Source organism: Prionailurus bengalensis, chromosome B3 (assembly GCF_016509475.1).
Source record: "Prionailurus bengalensis isolate Pbe53 chromosome B3, Fcat_Pben_1.1_paternal_pri, whole genome shotgun sequence".
NCBI lineage: Eukaryota > Metazoa > Chordata > Mammalia > Carnivora > Felidae > Prionailurus > Prionailurus bengalensis.
The window spans coordinates 2,355,287-2,362,943 of NC_057355.1; the positions used below are offsets into that span (position 1 = coordinate 2,355,287).

Sequence of the window (7,657 nt, forward strand, 5' to 3'; positions counted from 1 at the left end):
GGGCTGGAGCCCCGCCCTGCCACTTACTCACCGGGACCGTCCCCAAGTTGCCGTCCCTTCTAAACACCCTGCCACGGGTCATCGCGAAGGTGGATGAGAAAATGCTTGGGGAACACCCGGAACGTGCCGCGTGCCCAGGAGGTATGACTCCGTGGAAACACGTAGAAAACTCTACTCCTTGTCCCGCCCCTCATTATAAACGGAGCCCGAAAGGGGTCAAGTCTGGTCCGGGCTTCGGCCGTAGATTGCCGGCACGCGGGCACGGCTCCAGGCTGCCCCTCACTGCACCGCGCACACGCGACTTTGGTGCCCGTTTGCAGCCGGGACTGTCACCTGGAGGTCCCGGGCCGCCCGCGCCTCGCGCACGTGGCACGACGCACAGCGCAGAGACCCGGGGACAACCGTCTGCCCCCCGGTGCTCCCTCCGCCCGGCCTCCCCGACCGGCCTGCCCTCCCCCGCCCGCCAGCCCCCCGCCGGCCCGTGGAGTGTCCCCGAGGCCCCTGAGCTGGCGTTTTCATGGAACAGGCTTCCAGGGACAGCCACCCTCCCCCTTCCTGCGCGTTCTCGGGCAAGCCAGAACCCTCCGCTCACAACAGGAAACCAATAGCTCTGTGCTATCAGAAGACATTTCCTTCACGGCACAGAGCGTCTGAGTAATGATTTCGAGCCGGCTTCACCCATTTCCGGTGGAAGGAGGCAAGTGGCCGGTCCCCGCCCCTGCACGGCCCTCTCCGAGCCCCGCCGCCCAGCAGCCTCCGGCTGGAAGACGGGCCTCTCTTCCCTTTGCCGTCCCGGGCCCGGCACCCCGAGTAGCAGATTCACTCGGAGGGGCCTTCCCGCGTCTACGCAGAACGCCGTCACCGTGACTGGCTGGTACTCTCATCTGCATGCCGTTCACAGGTGGCTTGGACGGTGAAAAGGCGGGTCGAGAAGGTCACACCTTTTTGGAAGGGCAAGTCCCAACGAGCAGATGCTGGGGGCCGGGGGAAGTCTGTGGGCCTGAGTCCCACGCCGACTTGGGAAAGACGGCCGCGAGGCTGCAGGATAGAGAAGAGCTTTTCTGACCACGTGGCCCACCCCGCCGTCTCAGGGCAGACGTGAGGGCCCCGGGGACAGATGCCACCAGGTAATCTGAGGCTCCTCAAAGGGAAGAGTCTAGTCCTCCCTAGTAATCACAGCCCATCTCTTAGTAATAAGTGTGGGAGAGTCAAGGGACATTCTTGTCCGATCGCCCCCATCTTACAAACGGGACCGCTGGGGTCTGAAAAGGTGAATGAATAATGAATTCGGGTTTCCTCCTTTTCAGGACTCTGTCCCTCAGAAGGATGAGCATTTTGAATCCCTTTCTTTGAGTGCTGTCTTGCAAACTTATGTGGATTTTGGGGCTCATCTACAAGGCTGCAGGCCTCCCAGCATCCGGAGGGAATTTAGCCCAACCTCTTTCTCGGGGCGTCGAAGGAGAGCACGGCCCTGGGCTTCTTGGAGCAGTTCCAGCTGGAGGTATTCACCCGTGTGACCTAGGACGTGCTGCTGAGCGGGGACCCCCGTCAGCGAGCTCGCCTGCTAGGAGGCCACCTTGTCAGCAGGTGGGGAGAGTGCCCCCGTCCTGGCCTTACAGCCGTGCTCAGGCTTCGCCGATGGGGCTCAGGCTGGAGGGACCGAGCATCAACTGAGGGGCCCCTGGGTGGCTCAGTCGGTGAAGCGTCTGACTTCGGCTCGGGTCACGATCTCGCAGTTCGTGGGTTCGAGCCCCGCGTCGGGCTCGGTGCCGACAGCACAGATTCTGGGTCTCCCTCTCTCTCTGCCCCTCCCCTACTCACGCTCTCTCTCTCTCCTTCAAAAATAAATAAACATTAAAAAAAAATTAAAAAAGTGAAAAAGAAGGCACGTGGAACCGTGCAGACGTCAGGACGAGAAGCCCGTGACAAGTTCCCCGCAGCAAAAACGGGCTGTCCTGGGTCTTGCGGGCGCGGCGAGGCCCCTGGGCACAGGGGAGGTGGGGGAGGGTGGGGGATCCGAGGGTCAGCAGATGTTTGGCACATTTACTTGGACTGGGCAGTCAGCTGTGCCATCTACCGTGACACCCAGTCCTCTAGGACAGAGACGACGAGGCCAGGCATTGTCACCTTTATTTTCAGCGCAGATCTGGGGCCCAGACCTCCCTGTGGGCCCCCTGGCCCACACCTGAGCCACAGGACTCTCCCGCTCCTCCTGTCCCAGCCAGGACGAAACAAAGGCTGAGCAGCGTCCCTGGCCCCTTCCCCACGGCCCACACCCTCTCTTGGCCCTTGACATCCGACGGTAAGAAGAGGCAAGGCAGGACACGAGGGACAATCTCGTGAACGGGAAGAGAGCGTTTCATTTCTTCCTGAGGTGGGGGCAGTCGGCCTTAGCCACACACCCACCATTCCCGGGGTGGGGACGTCCCAGGTGGGAGGGTGGCCCCCACCCAGCCGTCCCATTCCAGATGCACCAGACTCCGTTTCTCCAGCGTGGAAGGCCCCGGAGAAAGGCCGTGTCAGGACAGAGAGTTAACAATGTCGAGCCACTTCGATAAATCATAAAAGTAATACACGCTCCTGGCTAAGTTTTCAAAATTAAAAATACAGAATGGCTTACGACAAAAAGTCAAATTCTTTTGTCTCCCCATGCCCTCCATCCTGGGGACCCACGCACCAATCTCCTGTCTTTTTTTTTTTTTTAAGTTTTTTAATGTTTATCTACTTTTGAGAGAAAGACAGAGCATGAGCAGGGGAGGGGCAGAGAGAGGGAGACACAGAATCCGAAGCAGGCTCCAGGCTCCGAGCTGTCAGCACAGAGCCCGACGCGGGGCTCGAACCCATGAACCGTGAGATCCTGACCTGAGCTGAAGTCGGTCGCTCAACCGACTGAGCCCCCCGGGGGGCCCCTATTGTCTGTCTTTCTGACTTTACTGGCCGTGAGGGGTCTGTTATTGTGGTTTTGGTTCTCGTGTCCCCAGTGACTAATGACGCGGAACATCTTTTCAACGGCTTATTTGCGATTTGCATATCTCCTTTGGAGGAATGTCTATTCAGATCATTTGCTTAGTTTTTATCATGTCATTTTATTTTATTTTATTTTATTTTATTTTATTTTTTTATTTTATTTTTTTTTCAACGTTTTTTATTTATTTTGGGGACAGAGAGAGACAGAGCATGAACGGGGGAGGGGCAGAGAGAGAGGGAGCCACAGAATCGGAAACAGGCTCCAGCCTCCGAGCTATCAGCCCAGAGCCTGACGCGGGGCTCGAACTCACAGACCGCGAGATCGTGACCTGGCTGAAGTCGGACGCTTAACCGACTGCGCCACCCAGGCGCCCCTATCATGTCATTTTATTATGGAGTTCAAGAGGTGTGTATATATTGTGGGTGCTAGTCCCTGACGCACGTGTCCCTCGCCGAGCAGATTGGAGACCACTTGGGGACTTCGCGGCTCGCGTTGTGGGCAGACGCCTTGTTTGTTTTTCTGGCTCCCACAGGCTGCCTCCACGTTCACTTTAAGCCCGGACTCAACCAGAGCCCCCTGCACGCGTCTTTCCCGGCCACACGGAAAAAGCCACCTGGAGGGGGACAGAACGGAGCCGGCGTGAAAAGAGAGGCCAAGGTGAGTCGTGGCAAACTGGTCAGGACTGACCTGTGTTACGCTCTGGTTTCCAGCCAGACCTAAGGTGGAGCCGCATCTGGACTTTTCAGATGCGCAACTCACGAAACAGAGCAAAGCAAAACAAAACAAAACTCCTCGTATGTTTCTTGAGTTGAGCTTTATCTCTGACAATCAAAAGTCCTCGGCAGCGTGCAAGATGTGAGCCATGGCTGTTCTACGAAGCGCTACTTTTGTTTCAAAAATCAAGGCTCCCTATTAGAAGGCAACTATTCTTACGCTTTCTCTCCTTTGAGCTGTTGGTATAGCGTGTTGATAGGTTTCCTAATATCGAACCACGTTTTTATTCCAATGATGGGGCCCACTTGGTCACGAAGAAAACATTTTTGCTGCCTTGTAGAAAAGATTTTGGGCCAACATTTGTAAGTGCAGGCTCAACGGGGAGGGGTCCGAAACCGCTGGGTTGTGAGACACGTCCAGGCAGCTGACGAAGTTTGCTTGGGCCCGTCGGTGTTTCAGAACTGGGAGGTCAAACATACAATTCAGCTTTTCTCCTTTTTTTTTTTTTTAAAAAGTTTATTCATTTATTTTCAAGGAAGGGGAGGGACCGAGAGAGAGGGAGAAAGGGAGGGAGACAAGGAGAGAGAGAAGAAGAAAGAGAATACCAAGCAGGCCCTGAATGTCAGCGTAGAGTCCGATGTGGGGGCTCAAACCCACGAACCGTGAGATCAAGACCCGAGCCAAGGTCAAGATCGGACGCTAAACCTACTGAGGCCCCAGGCGCCCTCCCTTGAGCTTTTCTCGAAAAGTCTGTCGTTTCAGTGGGGCTGAGTGTCCGCGTGGCAGACGGTCTGGGGTGGATGGCGGTCACCTCTGCACCGGCCGCGCCCGAGGCCCCCCTGGGACCGGCCGTACCCGAGGCCCCCCTTGGGACTGGCACACACAAATGTGCACTCCCATCGTCTTGGTTGGTCAGCGTCACACATTTTAGTCACTGTCCGGCCTGTGAGGTCATTCGAGGCTGTGATGCCTCCAATTGTCCCTTCTGGTGCCTTGTGTTCAGGTGACCGCGGCTCCGGCATGGAATGGCGCTCTCTCGGGAAGGCTGGAGGAGTTACCTATGAAAGTCCCGGGCCTTAGTGCTTGTTTGCAGTGGCTCTTCCATTTTTTCCCCAAACTTGCTTCCCTTCCCGGCTCGTCTGAGCCTGTTGGACTCCTGTCCCAGCTGCAGTCTGAGAAAGAATGGCTCCAGCGTCCCCTGGCCTTCCTGTGGCCTGAGGACACTGCGTGGGGAGAGGACACATCAGAGAGTGCGTGGGCGCCTTGCCTTTGATCTGAAATAGTTTCCCGGACCGCTGCAGGGCTCACTTCCCAAGCAGGGGTGTGCATCTGTTTTCTGGGAGGTAGAGACCCATCTCTGACCTCCAGCCCCTCCCCCAATTCAGTGCAGGGTCCTGGACGCTGATCTGACGGCCCTCCGACGTCCTCTCCTTTCCACTGGATGCCCAGCCAGCGAGGGCTTTTTCTATGCACTTGCCCTGGCTGTGCAGTGACCCACTGGGGTCAACGTCACTCCAGAGTCTCGGGCTTCTTCCCACCTCCCTCGGCTTCCTCTCTCTCTCTCACCGGCCTGGAGGGCGGAGGAGCGGAGCCGGGATTCCCGTCACCCCGCTCTGGCATCTTCCATCGTTGTAATTTGTCGTCGTGTTTGGAAGTTTGTGGAGGCAGGCGGGAAAGGAATAAATGATCATAAATGCTTTTCAGGGCGGGGATGCTGCCCCCGTTGGTCAGGAACCAGGGAAGGAAGGTGAGCGTGTTGCATGATCTGCGACACGACTTCTGGTTACCCTACAACTAACTCTATATTTAGATAAATACTCAGCCCTCTAGACAAAGGACTTTGTGAAAAATCATTCCGTTGTGCAGATTTACTCCTTGTTGAGAAAGGACGTGTGAGTGTCTGAGGGTGGAACAGAGACGACGGGACCTCGGATGTTCACGAGACCGAATCAGACCTCGGAACCTCGGGTGTTTACCAGATCGAATCAGAGCTCAGAACCTCAGGTGTTTATCAGATCGAATCAGAGCTCCGAACCTCGGGTGTTCATGAGATCGAATCAGAGCTCAGAACCTCAGGTGTTTATCAGATCGAATCAGAGCCCAGAACCTCGGGGGTTTACCAGATCGAATCAGAGCTCAGAACCTTGGGTGTTCAGCAGATCGGATCAGACCTCAGAACCTCAGGTGTTCACGAGATTGAATCAGAGCCCGGAACCTCGGGTGTTCACGAGACCAAATCAGACCTCGGAACCTCAGGTGTTCACCGGATCGAATCAGAGCCCAGAACCTCGGGTGTTTATCAGATCGAATCAGAGCTCAGAACCTCGGGTGTTCACGAGACCAAATCAGAGCTCAGAACCTTAGGTATTTACCAGACCGAATCAGAGCCCAGAACCTCAGGTGTTCACGAGATCGAATCAGAGCTCAGAACCTCAGGTGTTTATCAGATCGAATCAGAGCTTGGAACCTCGGGTGTTCACGAGACCAAATTGGAGCTCAGAACCTCAGGTTTTCACAAGACCGAATCAGAGCTCGAAACCTCAGGTGTTTACCAGATCGAATCAGAGCTCGGAACCTTGGGTGTTCACGAGAACAAATCGGAGCTCAGAACCTCAGGTGTTCACCAGATCGAATCAGATCTGGTGCTTCTGTGTCCAGAAAGTGAGGTTTGAGGCCAGCTTCTCAGGATGGGCACGAACACGTGCTATCATTGAGGGGGCTGTTGTGGGAACCTGTTGCTTCCATCTGCTCAGTCCTTTTGTCTGCCATCCGGCAAAAGAACCTGACCTCTTGGCCAGAAGGATGGACACATGATCTCAGCCAGAATCAGAAAGTCCTCTAGTGGGATTTTTCAGATGGGGTCTGGGACAGACAGGCTGCTTCTCCCAGTGTCAGAGTGCCGTGGCCGTGACAAGTGAGTGTGCAGGGAGTAAAACCAACACAAGGGGCCCAAGACGGAGAGACTTGAGGCTCTAGTCATCTCCGAAGCCGCCTTGCCACCATCCGGCTGTGGACTTGATCATACCAACCTGACCGAGCTCCCTTGGATTGGGTTTGGAGAATGTACAGGCTCCTGACTAATGGACGCCCCCGCGGGGGCAGGAGCTAGGGGCTGCGGGGAATCACGACTCTCACATTGGCTCCATACCTCCAATTCCTGAAGAATGACAGCCATTGATTTGTCACAGAAGATGTCAGAGCAGATTCTCTGTTAGAATCTCGGTGTGATTCCTAGTGCTTTAGTGAGCATGGTTTTTATTTTGGATATTTGCACCAAACAAGGGTTATAAAGGTAGAAGCTTGAGAGAACAAAGGATCAGAAGAAGGAAGGATTCTTTCTGAGTCCCATGGACGTGATGTGGCAGTGAGGTCAGGGGCTGTGACCAGGGAGAGCCGTGGGGGATCCAGAGAGTCTCTTCTGAGTATCAGCGATGATGCCCTGAGTTTCTGCTGAAGGATTTCGGACCCTTCCCAGGGCGACCACCTACCTGCCCTGGTTTTTCAGGAAAAGAAGGGGTTCCCGAGAGGTGGGATTTTCGGCGCCCAAACCAGAAAGCTCAGGCAAACTTGGACAAGCTGTCTCTGGTTTGTTGCTTTTGTGAAAAATTCTCAGGGCTCAAGATTCAGTTAGGCTCTGTGATCGGAGGTTTGTCACAGTGGGTGTGCTGAGTTCTTGTTCTTGTTTTTGTTTGTCTCACCCAGCAGTAGCTAAAAAGAGAATTTGAAATGCATGATAAGATTCCAGAACCCAAGATCAAACGTTCGCCATGTAAGTGGGTGAACAGAAGGATCATCAGGCAGGTTGGAGATGCAGAGCCTTTGAGATGTGATCTCGTTCAGGAAGACAGCGGCACAGGTGACGGGCGAGCAGCGGACCCCTGAACTTCGGGATGCCGAGGAGGAGGACAGCACAGGCCCAGGAGCAGAGAGGCTGATGGTCGGTTGGGCGGCTGGCTGGGGGCTCTGAGGAGGAAG

The 7,657-nt window shown here is 55.3% G+C and overlaps 1 long non-coding RNA gene across 1 annotated transcript; it reads left to right on the plus strand.

Annotated features, from left to right (window-relative positions):
• Positions 1-1,309: 1,309 nt before the first annotated feature.
• LOC122467786 lies at positions 1,310-3,820 on the plus strand. The gene is made up of 2 exons (XR_006293062.1): positions 1,310-1,501; positions 3,501-3,820. It is a non-coding gene; the product is annotated as an uncharacterized LOC122467786 (long non-coding RNA).
• Positions 3,821-7,657: the final 3,837 nt, after the last annotated feature.